Source organism: Nipponia nippon, unplaced genomic scaffold (genome assembly GCF_047370975.1).
Source record: "Nipponia nippon isolate SJK-2023a ecotype South Korea unplaced genomic scaffold, ASM4737097v1 scaffold_4, whole genome shotgun sequence".
In the NCBI taxonomy this organism is placed as follows: Eukaryota; Metazoa; Chordata; class Aves; order Pelecaniformes; family Threskiornithidae; genus Nipponia; species Nipponia nippon.
The window spans coordinates 105,974,932-105,993,518 of record NW_028262358.1 but is presented as its reverse complement, the minus strand read 5'-3'; positions in this window follow the sequence as shown (position 1 = coordinate 105,993,518).

Sequence of the window (18,587 nt, the reverse complement as noted above, 5' to 3'; positions counted from 1 at the left end):
CTGAACAGCCATGGTTTGCAGATGTGAGAACTTCCCAGTGCCAGTGAACTCCACCACAGCTCTGGAAAAATTGTTCAGACACAGATGAAGACCTGAGTTCATTCAAGCGTGTGTGTCTGTTGAGACTAACACTGCAAGTAAGTACAAGTCTTGGTAGGTTTTGTGATAATTACTTGTTTGCAGGGGAGTAGAAAGGAGTAATTCTCTTCCGTGCAGAATTACTGGTAATGGTTTTGCTTCTCCATTGGAAACACTCTAAGCCATCTTACCTGTCTTCTAGGACCATTCAGATTAGCAGTAGTATGTGACTATGGGCACCTTAAAACCCGTAATATTTATTATCTGGAATATTGGAATTTTTATACATTTTTTATACACATACGCATTATTTTATTAATTACTACTTTAAAATGTCAAAATAAAAGGGATATTTTAGAATAGAAAAAGAAAATGCAAATACCACAACAATCACACTTTTATTTTGTAAACCAAACATTGAGTGGTTGACTGCTTATTACTACAATACAAACTAGAGTGTTCATCCCAGATTTTACAGAAAATGGTATAGTGTCACTTTCACAGACTCTTGAAAAGCAAACAAGATAGTACTAAGTCTGACCTAAAGAAAGCTGACAGCAATGACTATACTAGCTCATTTCAGCTGTTTTAAAATTATGTTCTTTAATTTTCCTATGGGATTATGGAAAATTTAAGCACTTATGATTTAAGATTTTAATGAGGTATGGTCTTGCAAAAGTGCTCTAGAAACTGCTTCCCTAAATGGATCATTATTTTTCTGTCTTGCCTTCCTACCTTCAGCCAGCCAGGTGGCTTTTTTTTCATTCTGAAATCCCATGAAAATCTATTAACAGGAGATAAAAGACAGGACTGGAATCCTGTCTCCGCTAAGCAAATGTAATGTCATCGACACTGCGTGGTCAGTCCTGGGAAGGACCCTTGTTGGGCCAGGATTTCACCCCAAATAATCTAATAATATTCCTGTAGTTCTGGATTTTGTGCATTAAGATGGAGTAGGAATTTGGTGTCTAAGATACAAGATCAGGAGATAAGTTTCAGTAATGTCAGCCTACTACAAGTCAGTACAGCAGCACTGAACAATATATTTTTATTAGGAAGAAATCCTACTGTACCATCCCAGGCCTGTGTCCTGACTCTTGCTTGTTTACACATGTGCCCAGTACAACAGAACTGAATGAAAAGTTACAGTCGCAGTTCCTGAAAACAGAAGTATCCCAAGGAACATTTATAACCAATTTACTTACAAATCTTCCCTAATTAGATTGCTAGGGTTAGTATGTGACTATAGTTTAAGGACAGGATTTCACTAAGGGAATTCCTTTTACAGGAGACCATTGGGTTTGTCATTTTAGAACAAAAGCCTTGGTGATACTATCCTAGAATTTTTTTTTTTTTAGGTCATTTTTATTACACAAGGTCCATCCCTGTGAGTACGTAGTTACAAATGAAATTGAAGTCCATGTAAAAACTAACTTCTGTGGTTTTGGCTGGATTTCAGGAAATCATGCACTCTTTAGAGAATATCTGTAACTCTCCCAGCAGATACAGCGAATTCTCCTAGGCAGTTTGCCAGATTGTCACGATGACGGCTGCTATCTCAGATCTCAGTTAGCACATTTTGGTCTTCAGTGAAGATTCCCAAAGCTTGTTATATCAGTCTTGGCACAGCACAGCAAGGAAGCTTGCATGGGATCATGACTTACATGAAGACATTACTCTCTCAGGCCCTGAATAGAATTTCTGGCAATCAGGCAGAAAACCCATACTTCTCTTTTGTCTTGTAAACTTGAGAGCCAATTAGTTAAAATAGCTCTATGGAATACATGAATTTCCAGCTGTAGGCAGGAAGGAAACTTCCCCTGACTATGGTGTTCCTTTATTATATGTATTTTCTTTTCATCATGAAATATTTTATATTATTGAGTTAAAGTCATCTGTGACTGTAGTGATTACATGTACTTATTTCTACAATGCATATGATATTTCTTATGCCTGTCTAGTGACATCTATAGTCTGCATGTCTCTCTCTTACATGACACTGGTGACCCTGCACTTAAAAATAGGATCCAAAGTCCTGTCCAAAGTATTCTGTCAAAGGGGGTGGCTCTAACAGAAAACCAACATTTATGGTACAACAGGGACTGTTGTTGTAAGGGAGGTCAAAAGAGGTTTTGCAAAACGACCATCATGAAGTGACCAAGACAGACAACAATTCAGAGTTATTTTGAAGGAAATATTTGGAAAAAATGGAAGGAAGGAGTTGTTTGAGGTGGTTTAAATAGAATGCAGTTTTGGAGGAGAAAAAGGGTTACTGAGCATTGAGCAACTCTATTCAGTTCCTCAAAAGTGTGGAATAATCCCTGAAGTAAAAGGAAGAGATTCATCAGTTCATGGTAAAATTTTCACAAAATTAAGTGCAGCGTGCACAAAAATAAATAATAAATCACTTATTTGCAGGAATTGCAGCATATCTAAACACATCATACCCACTTTTATTGTTATGCTGATTTATTAATCAGTATCTAGAAAATTATATTCTTTGTGAAAGGAATACCATGGTGTAAGAACTATCTGCAGTATTTGAAATGGGGTTTTTTTAGCTGATAAGTTGCTCTTACTGTGTTACTAAATTGTATACTCCTTTGCTAATGGTAGTAACATGACATTATGATCCTGATTAGGAGTTTGTTCCCAGTATCTGATATTAACAAGTAGTTTTTACATACTGATCTATATTTTAGTTGCTTTTCAGTAACTGGTTTTTCTATTCTCTATTACAATTCTGTTTCCCTGACCTGAAGGCAGCACAGACCTGTGTACTGAGAAGTGGAAATATGCTGTTTGGGAGTACTCTACAGTCTGTATACAATATCCTGTATTTTATGTGTTTTATATAAATGATGTAACTAAAATCAAACTTTTTTTTTCTTAAGTGAATGTCAGAGGTAGGATTAATTGTCCAAACTAGAATAAGAAAGAGAGAAAATGGTTTTCAACTCTTCCAGTCAAGCTGAGAGTTAGCCCAAGCTGCTAAATGGGATTTAGGAGGAGGTTTTGCTGTTAAACACATCAAAATGGGTTGTGTTTTGAATGAGTAATTTAAAAGGGTTTGGCTGCAACATGTTTGTAGAGATTGTTTATCGGAAGTGCTCTAAAGAAACCATCTGGACTGCTGGATGGTTAGAAAGGATGTGTGGCTAACAGAGCTGCTGGCCCTCCTGTCTCCAGAGATGCTGGATTCTACATTGATGCTATTTGTCATCTTGATCCTAAAAAAAGCCAGAAAGAGGGAAAAACATGTCTTAACCATTGTCTGGCTGAATCTTGAACAGTTAATTGAAGGCAGGATGGCCTTGACGATAAGAAACAGAATGGTTTTATTCTTGGATTAGCTTTCAGCATGCTTGGGCAATTCATTTAATCTCTCAGTGTTTAAGTCTTCCATCTGTAAAAAAGACATAATAATGCAGGCCTCTGTAAGGTCTTTTAAAATCTACTGAACCTCACTGGTGGCCTTTTGTGTCTCAGAGAAAGCTTACTGTTGTTCCTTCTTCTGTGTTATTTCCCTTTCCTGTTTGTTTTTCATTTTTACTATCTTTGCTGTTATTTCAAATAGGAATTTGGTTGACCAAATGAAGACAAATCTACCATTTACAACAATTCTGTGAACTTCTAACCAGATGAGGAAGCTGAGTCTTAGATGATCTGATTATTACAGAAGTTTGCCAGGTCTGAGAGTGCCTGATAATGTCATTGCAGTGCCTGTCATTTCCCACCAGCTGCTCTGCAGGGGAGATTAAGGGTTAGAAGTGACATTCTCTGTCCTTTCTCCTTTCCTTTCATGTACATGGAATTAGGCATATGGGGAATTAGTAACAGCAAGACCATACTTACTCATATCTAATTCCTGTCAGATAGCATATACCCTTAAAAATAAATCCTCAAATTGCTTGAACCTCAGATTACTCACCCAAAATGAAACCGAAGAAAAAATATCAGTTAATACAGTTTGAAAGTAATCATAGAACTTTCCAGAATTTCACTGAACCACAGTGAACTTAAAATCATAATTGTTAGACAAGACATACACAAACATGTCATACTGCATACTACATACATCCACATACTCCTAGCTGATAGAATTAAGTTTTCAGCAGTTTAACTTTCTGAGACGTTGGATGAGTCTTCAAGCCCACCTTTCATCAGAATTTATATTCTTTCAGACAACCTTAGGCCTCCATTTGTCTGGAAACTTCCTGAACATACGTGAGGTGCTGGAGTGTGTCCAAAGAAGGGCAACGAGGCTGGTGAAGGGTCTAGAGCACGAGTCTTACAGGGAGTGGCTGAGGGAATGGGGGTTGTTTAGCCTGGAGGAGAGGAGGCTGAGGGGAGACCTTATCGCTCTCTACAACTACCTGAAAGGAGGCTGTAGCGAGGTGGGGGTCGGTCTCCTCTGCCAAGTAACAAGTCATAGGACAAGAGGAAACAGCCTCAAGCTGCGCCAGGGGAGGTTTAGATTGGATATTAGGAAAAACTTCTTCACCAAAAGGGTAGTCAGGCACTGGAACAGGCTGGCCAGGGAAGTGGTTGAGTCCCCATCACTGCAGGTATTTAAAAGACGGGTAGATGTGGTGCTTAGGGACATGGTCTAGTGGTGGACTTGGCAGTGCTAGGTTAACAGCTGGACTTGATCTTAAGGGTCTTTTCCAACCAAAATGATTCTATGATTCTATGATTCTATAGTAGACATGGAATAAATACAGTATTTTTCAAATGAGTGCAAATCTGTCTAAAGACAGCTGCTTTATAAGAAATACCACTAAAAATATGGTCAGAGAAAGATGTGAAGTAAAACCCTCTTGGCATGAAAGGTGAAATACCACATACGTTTTCCTTTATTTACAACTCTGGACCTTCACAATTTGCTTTTTCCACATTTCCACAAAATAATCCAAGTTTTCTATTTTTGAGGGATGTTTACAGGGTCCACAAGATAGAGTTGCCTTAGTGCTGGGCAAGACCAATTCTGTGGGAAGGACAACTATTCCTGATCAATAACTCATGTGTCTATGTGTTTATTGTTTATTTTTAAAATTGCCAGCATAGATGTTCTATTACAGTTCAGTAAAAACATTAATACTATTTTTACTGTGATATAAAAAATAGCAACATCAAGAATCTTACAGTGACATCACTTTGGGCATCTCAGGAATTTGTTGTTACATAGGGGTTAAGCACTGCCCTCTTGTTCTTTTAGAGTTTGCTTCAGATTTGGATTTTGATCACAAAGATCATGTTTTGAGTAGCCTCATGTTTTTCTAATGGTGAAACACATTGCATGGCTGGGTTTCTGCAGTTCCCATTTCCATGTTACAGAACAGCGTTTCATAGAAACAGCGTTTTTCCCCAGAAACAGCGTTTTTCCCCAGGGTTCAGTATTGGAGCCAGTCCTGTTCAATATCTTCATTGATGATCTGGATGAGGGGATCGAGTGCACCCTCAGTAAGTTTGCAGATGACACCAAGTTGGGTGGAAGTGTCGATCTGCTGGAGGGTAGGAAGGCCCTGCAGAGGGACCTGGACAGGCAGGATCGTTGGGTCAGGACCAACTGTATGAGGTTCAACAAGGCTCAGTGCCAGGTCCTGCACTTCGGTCACAACAACCCCATGAAATGCTACAGGCTGGGGGAGGAGTGGCTGGAGAGCTGCCTGGCGGAAAAGGACCTGGGGGTGTTGGTTGACAGCCGCCTGAACATGAGCCAGCAGTGTGCTCTGGTGGCCAAGAGGGCCAATGGCATCCTGGCCTGTATCAGGAATAGTGTGGCCAGCAGGACCAGGGAGGTGATAGTGCCCCTGTAGTCGGCGCTGGTGAGGCCGCACCTCGAGTACTGTGTTCAGTTTTGGGCCCCTCACTACAAGAAGGACATCAAGGTGCTGGAACGTGTCCAGAGGAGGGCAATGAAGTTGGTGAACGGTCTAGAAAACAAGTCTTAGGAGGAGCAGCTGAGGGAGCTGGGGTTGTTTATCCTGGAGAAGAGGAGGCTGAGGGGAGACCTTATTGCTCTCTACAACTACCTGAAAGGAGGTTGTAGTGAGGTGGGGGTCGGCCTCTTCTCCCTAGTAACAAGTGATAGAACGAGAGGAAATGGGCTCAAGCTGCACCAGGGGAGGTTTAGGTTAGATATTAGGAAGAACTTCTTCACCAAGAGGGTGGTCAAGCATTGGAACAGGCTGCCCAGGGAAGTGGTTACGTCTCCATCCCTGGAGGTATTTAAAGAACGGACAGATACGGTGCTTGAAGACATGGTATAGATGGACTTGGCAGTGCTAGGTTGACGGTTGGACTCGATGATCTTAAGGGTCTTTTCCAACCTTGACGATTCTATGATTCTATGATTCTATGATTCTATGATAAGACATCCCCAAATGAAAACCAGCATTAGTGTCCTCATTGCAGTAGCTGTGTCGTAGTCCCCACTGGCCTTCTCAAAGTGCAGCATTGGCAATTCTTTTTACAATACTGCTCTCATTTTGCAAAAAATATAAACCCCTCATAGAAATAAGAATTCACTTTATTATTAACACAGGATAATAATTTCTGTAGATAAGTATTGAAACCATCAGTAGGACCTTATAAAAGAGATGTGTGTCCCTAACTCTCACTGAGGAATAGGATGTCTTTGAAAAGTAACAGACTTTTTCATGTAGATAGCTGGTCTAAATCTGCTGTTTAAGAAGAAGAGGGAAGAGGAAGAGGAGCATGAGGAAGAGGGTTATCAGATAAAGGGACGTATTCTTTCAAGCAACTAATTTGGATATTTGAATACAAATTGCACTGATATCACAAGATTTTCCTGTCTTTTCGAATGTAGCAACATTTCTGGTTTTGATCACTCCATTAGCTGCTAAATGTAAAAATCATGCTATTATTTGAATTTATATGATAGTATGAATATCCAGTATCCACTCTTTGAGGAACTCTCTAACATTGCTTGACATTGGACTGTCCGAGTAGTGCTTGCAAACACTAGATGCTATAATACAAACAGATTCTTTACAGATTAAAGGTAACAGTGAAATTTCCTTTTCTGTGAGTTGATCAGGCAAATCTAACTAAACAAATGTCAAACTGATTTACTCATATTTGTAGAAACCTTGAACCTAGGTTGGCTTTGCATTCTGCCAAAGTAAAAGAAAAGCTGAAAATATGCTGTTGATGCTAGTATATAAACCATACCCATTGTACCAGGTGTTTGGTCACTGAATCACAGAATGGTTGAGATTGGAAGGGACCTCTACACCAACCTTGCCCAAGCAGGGGCACCTAGAGCCAGTTGCTCAGGACCATGTCCAGATGGCTTTTCAGTATCTCCAAGGAGGCAGACTACACAACATCTCTGGGCAACCTCTTTCAGTGCTCAGTCACCCTCACAGTAAAAAGGTGTTTCCTGATCTTCAGGGGGAACCTCCTGTGTTTCAGTTTGTGCCTGTTGCCTCTGGTCCTGTCACTGTGCAGCACTGAAAAGAGCCTGGCTCCATCCTCTTTGCACCCTCCTTTCAAGTGTTTATATATGTTGATAAGATTCTCCCTGAGCCTTCTCTTCTCTAGGCTGAAGAATCCTGGTTCTCTCAGCCTTTCCTCATAGGAGAGATGCTTCAGTCCCTTAATCCTGGCTCATGGTCAACTTGGTACCTATCAGGACCCCCAGGTCCTCTTCTGCAATGCTGCTTTCCAGCTGGGTGGCCCCCAGCATGTACAGGTACCTGGGATTGTTCCTCCCAGGTGCAGGATTTTGCAATTCTCCTTGTTGAACTTCATGAGGTTCCTGTTGGCCCATTTCTCCAGCCTGTCAAGGTCCCTCTAGATGACAGCATAACCCTCTGGTGTATCAGTCACTCCTCCCATTTTTGTGTCATCTGCAAACTTGCTGAGGGTACACTCTGCCCCATCATCCAGATCATTGATGACATCAAACAGGATCCCTCTACGGTCTATCTATGTTTATTTATGCCCAAAGTGATTGGTCACAGGGTACGGTGACTTTTGGCCTATGGGTAAATAAGAGGTCCAAATTGCAAGTGTGAATGTTCTAGGAATGTACAGAAGTCAGCACACCAGCTGGCTAATAATTTGAAAACATTCAAAAGTAACTGTATTAAAATAGAAGAACTTCCTTAAATAAATATTTACCTTTAAAGTACTCAGGTCCTGCAAAAAGTCTGAAATTTGAGTGTTGGATATTAAGCTTAATATACTGCATAATGAGAGTTAAGAAACTGAAAATGGGATGTATGAAAAAGAATATGCTGAACAGTGAGCAACCTACACTAACCCAAAGGGACACCCTGAGAATAAGGTTGTGTATTAAATATCACCCCTGTCTGGACTTTATATTCCATTTGCCATGGATTCCAAAGCACCATTCCTTATTCCAAGGAACAGCATTGAGCATACTCTTTAGCCATCCTTTTAAAAAAATCACTTCTGTGAATTCACATTTTCCTTCGTATAGAACTGAGAAAAGGCATGCTACTGCTAATTTTCAGTTACTTGCTAACACTTAATTTAAAACTCTACTGAGACTTTTTTTTTTTAGAGCTTTTACAGTAATTTGATGACTTGCAAAGTGGCAGAGGAGTACTTGAGAGGCTGAGAACTAGGTGTTGTCTGATATTAAATGTTCATGTATTGAAGGCAGAGAAAATTCACAGCAGTAGTAGTACTATCACTTCAGGGACCTGAGAACAACTTTATCCCAAGGCCAGGTTGCTCTAAATGCAAGAACAGCTGATTGTAAGCCAAGGCACTGATGCTGAGACGCAGCTGACTCCAAAGGATCAGGATGATGAAGCTCCTTATGACAGTAAATAAAACCATGCCAGGCTCCATACCTGCAAACTTGAGTGTTCTGTTAGAGAGAACCGACACACTTTCAGCTCATTCTAACTAGTACTTTCCAAAAAATTAGCACAATCCAGCCAATCAGTTTTAAAGAATGGTAATTTTTAGACATCTAAAAACCAATCTACTAGATGATGCCTGGGATAACTGGGAATTACGTGACCTGCTGGAAGACTACAATTCTATGTAATTCCTACGTTAGCTGACAATCCCTGTTTGGATCTAGCCCTGCTGTCACTTCTCTGATGCACCCTTCAGCTTGCCTCCTCTACTGCGCTGCCACCTTGGTTGCTTGCTCTTTTTCCCCTCCTTGCATCCTTAATTCCTTATCCTAATCTTTCTACTCCCATTAGCTTTTTATCCAAGTCTGCTCATCTCACTCCTACTTTGGCTCCAAGTTGGGCTTAGTTGGAAGAATCAAGCATGTCAACAAGCCCCAGCAGAGCAATTTTGAGTCTAACATAAGCAGACATTTCCTGTAAACCTGATACCTGGATTATTTCCATGATACAAGGATGACAAATGGCTCACTAAATAATAGACTTCATAAATACATTATCATTTCAATGAAATGTTTCATAGCATTTCTGAAAAGGCAATAAGAAGTGAACTGTAGTGCAATTCTCTGCTGAGCTTCACAGCCAGACCTAGTTCTAGGTCCATGTAAGATACTGAAAAACAAACTGGGACATGATATCATCACCAGATGTTGGATATATAACTTGATGTATTTCTTGTGGTTAGTGGGCTGAAGAGCTGATCAAACCATTATTCCCCTTTGTGTAAGAGCAGTGATACATCTGTTAGAAATTGCAGTACGACCTTTGGGATTTTCAAATGCAGCAATGTAGTTTTGCAGATGTAGCTAATTATACATTGCTAGATAATGAAGATTTAGATTTTTAGGGTGAGGGGAAAGGAATGTATTCCATATTTTATTTTCTTAGTATTATAACAAAATGTCTTTATATTCTAGCTCACTTTGCAGAGGACAGGCTTGAAAAAGAAACATTTTATTCAGTTTATTTTTTCTTAAGAGGTGCCAACTACTTCTGTCACATTGATCCCTTTACACAGCACTTGCCATGTAAATGTCACAGTATTCAAAGATGAGATGAACTGACTGTGGTAAAGAGTTGGTCTTATGCAATGGCCAGCATACAAGAACAGTGCAAGAATTTTGTTAGTGATCCATAAAAATTTGTTACAAAATAATATTTTAATCATGGCTGTTCAATCTTTAAAATGCAGAGACAAAAGAAAACTTCAGCTAAACTTGGTATTCTCTTTGTGACAAATGCAGATTGTTTTCTTTGAAATTTCATAATTCCAAAGAAATGCAAAAAATAATTTCAGTGGAAAATATAGGGCTAAAACCTACTTCTTTGGAAATCCCAGTGTATATGTGTTGGAGCTGAGCTGTAGCATGTAAAGGAGAGAGAGCTTCAGGGTTGTAAAGCCTGCAAACACAGCTGGTCAGAGGGTTTTCTCTTTTAGAACATTATCTACCCAAACATATAATTTTTTAGGCCAGCAGCTTAGGATGTTTGGTGAGGCAACTGGTTTTTACATTTGCTGCTGAAATGTGTGTATCTTGGACAAAATCTCTTGTCTCTGCAAGTGTTTTTTGCTGTATGTACTATCTCCTCCTTATTCCCAGCAGTAGTTAAGAAACACCTTACCTCATTTACCTAACAAACAGTGATGATGTTTCAGGTCAATTTGTGAAAACAATTCAGGCAATACCTTGTATATCTTAATGTGAGAAAGCTCTGGTCAGCCCATGAAGACATTTTAAAACACTTTTTAAAAGTAAAATTTTCCCCTTGACCACCTGAGAAATCCTAAAGTCAGCTAGACAAAATTATTTGTGTTTTCAATTTTTGTCAACAAAAGAATCATAGAATCATAGCATCATTAAGGTTGGAAAGGACCTCCAAGATCATCATGTCCAACCCATTAACCTAACTGCCTGGTCCACCTCTAAACCACGTCCCTAAGCACCACACCCACATGTTTGTTGAACACTTCCAGGGACTGTGATTGCACCACTTCCATGGGCAGTCTGTTCCAATGTCTAACCACTCTCTCCATGAAGACATTTTTCCTAATATCCAATCTAAATCTCCCCTGGCACAACTTGAGCCCATTTCCTCTTGTTCTATAAGAGAAGGCAAAGATCAGTCATTTGCTCAAACAGCTCTTCTCAACTGATTGCTAATCTGATATTCTGTGGATATGATGCAGAAACTTGGTTGTTCATAGCTTATCAATGCAAAAGGCAAAGGTAAGTCAGCCAGCAGGCTCGTCCTTGCAGTCCTCAATTCCATAGATTGGCATAGTTTGCTTGGATGATAAAGAACATTATGGCTGTGCATGTCCAGCCTCAGTCCTCCAGGGCGGTGTCCATGGGAGGCCTTGTGACTGAAAACTCTATTTTTTTAACCACGATCATGAAGATTTACTCCAAGACAGAGGAATAAGAGGAATCTGAGACAAAGAAGTGAGGCGGATATTTGACATGTGCTATAGCATGGGCAAAACTGAGGGACGCTATAGGGGTGCTTTAAAGGCTTGAACTAAATATCCAGGTTCTGTAGATTGGTCTGTAACAAGCCATGGCCTCTGCATACAGGAATTGTACACAATGATTAAGAATCGACAGCTACATAAGAGAAGCTCCATCTTGAGCCAACTTTGGGATTTCTTATTATGGATGCCACCACCCTCTGAGGCCACGCAACCATATGTGAGCAGCGCAGCAAATCAAGCCCTGTGAGCCCTCTGCAGTTTAGCAGGATCTCCTCAGGTGCTCCTGATCCCTGCCTGAGGCTCTGCTCCAGCTACAAAGTCGCTGTTGGTAGATGAAGTCCACTCAGTCTGCTCACAGGCTCAGCATTGTAGGACACAGGGTTTCTCTTTTCAGCTTGAAGACAGGCAGACACACGTCTTTCAAAGGAGAAACTGGGGATTACAAAGTATTTTGCCACATTTCATTATATTGAAGGGAAGCAAAGCAGGACTTCAGCAAATTATATGGCTGGTGATATTTGTATATGTGCAGTAGTTTGCCTGTTAATTTCAAGGACATTTGCAACAAGCTGAACATCTCTCTGTCTGAATAAAAACCCATTCTCTGGGCTGCCATTTAAACTTGTCCACTTTTTTTGCAGAGATCTTTTGCTCTCAACCTCAAATGTGTACGTCAAGCGTGTCTTTTCCCCAGTAAAAGAATTTAAGAACTTAAAACAACCTCCTGAATTTCCTCTAGCTCCTGCTAAAGCTGTCTAGTTTACACTAAATTGCACACTGGTTTGAGGTTTTGCTCTCTTCAGTTTCAGATTTGCAGGACAGGTCTGAAAAATACATTACCAAATCCTTCATGTCCCCCCAAAACAGGACACTAGGCAAGCTACTGTGTGTTAATTGTAAGCCTTGCAAGTCTCCTGATATTTTTGTTTCCTTGAAAGGAAGCAGCAATTATAAGTTTAGCTATTTGTTTTGCAATTGAAAAAAATCAGAAATATTTTCTCTCTTATTAACCAGACCAGTTTGTGGACACCAGGGAGTCCTTATAAACCAGCTTTTCTCAATATTTTACTTGCTTCCAGGTGGCTGAGGAAAATAATGCATCTGTTCCAAATCTCAGCAGACCCACACATTACACACGTCACCGGAGCCCTAAAACAAACATGTTGTGTAAAGCTGGAAATGTTTCAAGAGTTCCCACAATTATGAATTCATCTGATATTCACTTGAGAAACATAACAGCTTGGAACAAATTATCTTTTCTAAACCAACTAGCTGTAGCTAGATTTTCCTCTGTGTGCATGTGTGTGCAAATGGGTAAGAAGGCAGCGGGGTAGACAGATGGGTTTAACAGTGTCCTGTGCTGAGCCAAAGAGGGACAGAGGAGGTTCCTGGCAGCCTAAGATCTATGACTGGGAATGAGGTAATAAGTTACCAGTCCCAGGTTTTACTCTTCTCTGGTGGTTTGAGTTGTAGTATCCATTGATTTAAATTGTCAGCAAAAGATACATGAGGAGAGAGCAAGTTCTCAATAACTCAAAGCAGATCCCTTCTGCCAGAATTAACTCCCTTGCTTACTTTATTGACACTATTTATACATTATTTCATCAGGAAAATCCCCCTTGTGACACACTTCACATTTTCAAGGAGGTCCTGGGAAATTGTTATGACCTCATGGTGAATATTTTAGCTTGTTTCTACCTGGGATATAGCCAACATCATTCATGTTTTCAGTGACAGGGCATTTTATAGAAGTTTCTTTTAAAGAATTTTGAGCAACATTTTATCCCTGTTTAAACACCAAAAAAAATTCCCCTTAAAGATATCAGGTTGTTTTATTATGGTAACCTGATTTTCATATGTTAGTTTTTCTTATTTGTTCATCTTTTCAGATGGCAATGTGTAAACATTTTTATCTCTTCAGAAGTGTCTGTACTTTTAATTGCCTTGTTGTTATTTTGAGCCATAATACACTAAAAATGATTGTGTCAAATAATTGTGTTGTATCAACTTAGTATTTAAAAATGGCACCCCTTTTCAAAGATCCAGAAAAATACCATTGCTTATCAGTATAATTAAAAAAAAAAAAAAAGTTTTTAAGTAGTCTAAATAATATCTTTCTGAACATGAGGAAAATGATCAGTGAGGGGTAGGACCTGAGGGAAATGACAAGATGCATAAGAAAACAGAGAAAACAGGGAAAAGAAAGAAAGAGAAACAAAGGTTTTACTGTGTAGTAGGGCTTAAGTTGTTGATACAGCCAAGGCATTTTTATGACTTCTTTTTAAAGGTGACTCTCTAAATTATTTTAAGTCCCATAGCTTGAACTGATGCCAGCCTGTCTCTATTTAGGCGGTTTCTTGTTTTTAACTTATGTCTATTTCCGATTTCTGTTTTATTGTAACCTCTTTTCAGTCTTTTTATATTTCTGTTCCCTTATTTATATTCTTCATTAGTTCTCCTCCTATTTTTGGTCAGGAAGTGTGTGGCAGGGGAGAGCAATGGTCTTCAATCTGCCTTTGTACGATTTCCTTAAGGCATTCCCTCAGCACATGCAGGAGTGAAAGACAGCCCTTCACTTGGATACCTGAAGTGGGTGCCCAGCCCAGGATGTTATCAATATTTGCAGTCCTCATATTGATTAACAGTGCACTGTCACAATCCAAAGACCTTGCTCTTTCTCTTCTTTTGTTATGCTCTCCCAACAGTTTGTTGGAAGTGACAAAGTCCAGCATAACTGGAGAAAGAGTACAACTTTGTGTGCCCGGCACTTTTTCACTGTGTGATTAATTATGTGTTCGTGTGATTGACATGATCCTATTCCTTCCCCCATGACCTGCAGACCTAGGGACTTCCACTGATTTTATAAGGTACACTGACAGACGTCATGCTATTTGGGATATGCTGGAGCAACCTGCTGTGAGTAGCAAGAGATGAGTTTTGATAAAGGGAGAAGGAGATAAAAGAGTGGCAAGAGTGCATATGTCCTTGCTTTGAAGCTTTGTCAAAACTGGATCTTCCATCCATCTTCTTCCTGCTGCTGCTAACAGTGTCCTTTCATGGCCATCACCTTTCTGACACTTGTGTTCTCCAATGAGAGAGAAGGGGTGTTGGCACGTAAATAAACATAGCAAAATTAAACATGGGGGATTTGAGTTCCATGCTTCCAGATAAGAATGCCAATAACAAAAATGACTAAAAATTTCTGCCTCATGATATAAGAGATGAAAAATATAATTTCTGGATTTGGAGAGCAAATTGGTACATGCAGTTAATATTCCCTAGAAGCAGAGTTATTTACCAGATAGACATGGGCATGTCCTGGATATGTCCTCTTTTTCATCTGAAAATTTTATCTGAATGGACTTTGAGGATTACAGGGATCTGTGAGGATGATTTGTCTTATGTTATCCACTAACTATAGCTACTACAATGGAGGCTAGTAGTGCATTATGTATGTTGGGACTGCTGTATTAATTGTATTGTGCTTATGGTTCACTGATAGCTCATGTTTTGGATGGACCAGACCTATTGCAAATGTACACTTCTTAGAGAGCTTAGTCTGTGCATCACATATGCAGTGGGCTCCATGTGTCCTGGATCTGTGTCCAGCTTATTCCTTTTGTGTTGTGGAGCACATGTGCATGTGTTTCTGCCTAGAAGATATCAGTCAAAAACTGCCTAGACAACAGTTTACCTTACCTGGGGCAGGAGGAAGGGAATTTGCAACCCTTCTGGTCTCAGAAGCTTTGGTAGTTCAGTTACATCTGTGCTCAAATTCTGGAAGTGATATACAGGAAGGAAGAGTATATTTTCTCTATTTAACAAACTAAAGGTGTTGAATTTTTTCTTCCTCCTTTTCAAGTAATAGGAGAGAGATATTTCAAGGGGCAATGGCTGCTGAGAATGATGAGGTGAAGAATTTCTAAATTTGTATTTAGAGCAAGCGTTTCCTAGATCAGAGGCATAACGTGAAGGGTCCGTTTCAGGGGCAGTCAGTGCTCTAGTGAGCTGCAGGAGAGAGTTCTTCGACCTTTAGAGTGAGATGCAAGAAAATGCTTTTAAGCAATCATGTATTTGGTAGAAAAGACTATTTTGCTAGTTTGAGCATTGTGGGATGCTCAATTAGTTATTTAGACAATCATTAAAATCAGGTGTAATATTTATCTGGCTATGAACTGTTCATTATTGCAGTTGGTAATATACTGTTGTATGCAAGTAACATTTTTATATGTTTTGGAGTATAGATATATGTTTTTAGAAACTGTATTTAACATACAGGGTTTTAAATGTTTGGTACAGATATGATGTTCAAATGTAAAATCATGTTATGAACTTCAATAATTACTATGCCAGGTGTTCATCTTCCCCAGCTAGTTCCTCCAATTCTCTGCTGAAAATTCATGCTCCAGATCCTCTTCCTTTCCCCAATGTTCCTCGGGAACATTTCCTTCCTGCTCTCTGAGATCCCTACAGGAGAAACTGCATGATTCCCTACCTTTGGTATACCAAGGTGATCTTTTATACATTCAATTATGAGCAATTCATATTTTTCACTTGTGAAAATTCACATAAAATACTGCTGTGACAAGAAATTCAGCTTAGTGAGCTCTCATGGGAATGCTTCAGATATATTATGCTGATGGTAATAGGTATTTCTGCCCTGGAGTAAGGAAATCCCAGTCATGCCTGGCAGTGGCTTGGATGCACCTCTGAAGATGATTGATGTTGGACGCTGAGCAAAATGATGAGATGGTCATGGGAGAAAGTGAGAATTTAAGAAATGAAGGAACAGCAGCAGAGCCACCTAGAGTGCTTAGGAAGTATTTGGAGAACCGCTACTATGTGGTAATTTTATTGTGATCATTGTATTACTTAGAGCCATGGGACTTTGTTCAGAGGATATCCAATTAGGAACCCTGAAAGACAAGAGATTAGTCTGTGGAAGCCTTGGCAGTAGCAGGGAAATATTAATTACAGGCTGAAAATTACCTCTGTACCTCAAACCCCATCATAAAACCAAAGAACCTTGGGCCAGCTCTTTGTTTTTCATCCCCTTTGTGTCACTTGGATCTCTGTTTACATACTTAAAGTTATAATCACAGTGTAAGTTATTGCTACGAGGCTGCAGAGATCATGCCTTTTCCTTGCTGTAGTCAGGAAGGGTCTGTTTTTCTCATAGCAATTTTTTCCACTTGTCCTCAGAACAACTTATTGCTCCAGTGGTTACCACAGGGACTAGAAAGACATCCAGCATATTCCTCCACAGTGTTTTTGCAGGCTGCTCTATGAGCCTGCACAACTCCAGTAGTATGACACCATGTTATCTTTATTTATTTAAGACTTTATATCTCCTCTCTCAAGGAAAAATGCATTCTGAATTCTAGACAAGAAGCAACAAGTATCACTGGCCATCTCATTAGCTCATCTTTTTCCATTTCTTCATTCTCTCTTTTTAAAGAAACTTAAAAAAAAGAAGAAAAAAGAGAAAAGAAGTCACTTCAACCCTTTGAAAAATCTCTGGATCCAAAAGCAGAGATTGCCCTTAAGCTAACAGAATTATAATTACTTTTGTCTTGCCCTCTTAGACCTACAAGACATACAGATGTAATCAAGATTAGCGAAAGTTAACACAAAGGCCATTTCATTTGTGTTCTGGGAGTAATAGAACAAGAATCCTTCCTTGTTATTAGTCATTAGATCAAAGCTGCATTATGCAGGAATGTTGTATTTATGTTCTAAACTTGGATTTCACTCAGCAAATGGCTTTAGGCCCAAGCTTTGGTGATTAAATTAAGTACTTAAAGTCTGATTAAGCACTTTAATGAAAAAAAAATTAAAAAATACTTGACCCATAGTTCATATTTATTTCTGCCCTGTTTTACTGCAAAGAAAATAGTTTTTTTCAAAAGTACCCTGGTGGAATATGGTCCTGTTTATTTTTCAGTGCACCTAATCATTTACATGTCAAGTGATTTTGGATGTTTCAGTGCTAGGGCAAAGACACAAAGCTCTTTAAACTGTCCTCTGCTTGGCCTACAAAATTTCAGGGATCTAAAATCAATCAGCAGTTTAGAGACTCTTACCCTATCTTTAAAAGAGTGCTCTCTATAAGTGGAAGCTTGTTGTAAAATTTTTCTGTGGCTGAACCAGTAAAATCTCTATCCCTAGCACTGGGATATTTTCTTAAATATTTTCCTTACATTTGCTAGGCTTTGTTATTGTAATAAATGGTATTCTTATCCTTTTGGAAATAAAGGCAAATTGAAAAAGCTCCAGAAAGGTTCTAGTCCAAACTTCCCCTTTCTCTGAAGTTTACCTTCTTATGTGAATAACTGTATGTTTCAAACTAGACATTCTCTGAAGCTGACCTTCCCTGGGTGTTCTTTGTAAAGCTGACCCTGTTTTCTTCAGCTGCAAAGGCACTTAAAGGCTGTTTGTCAGATGGTCAGGCCAAGAGAGAAGAAATAACGCTTCATTTCTGGGCATGGGTCAGGACACGACAGTAGACCCAGTAGAAATCTCCCATTTACAAAAAATTTCCCCTAAGAAAGAAACAACTTAGATACGCTTACAAAAGACATGGTTGTCTACTGTGCACTGAATCTCCAGCTTTCCCCATGCAGTCTCCAGGCTAATGAATTTTAGCTCTGCGCTGCAGAGATACGCCATACCCAAGCTACCATAGCCTTTCCTGCTTCTCTTCACCATTTGAGTCTTAAAACATATTTTGCCCCTGGATTGCAATATGGAGCATGTGTTTGTGCAGAAAAGTTTACATCTTCAATACTTGCTGGACACTCAGCAGGAACCAAGCTCTGTGTTTAATCTGATAAGTCCTCATATCCCTGACACTATGAGCTGTTCACACTATGAGGTTACGTGAGTATTCATGCATACTTGGATGTGATGGGCTTCTAAAAATATCGCACTCCAATGTACATGCACACTGACAGTAGAAATGCCAGACATTCCTCACTGCTCAAGGCTTTTCTGTTGAATGTGTGTGCGTACGAAAAAGAAAGCAGTTCGAGGAATGAAACCACCTCCCAGTAAGATGGTACTCTAAGAATTCTTTTAGCAGAGTTTCTTTGCTAATTGTTCATAGATTCTTTGTT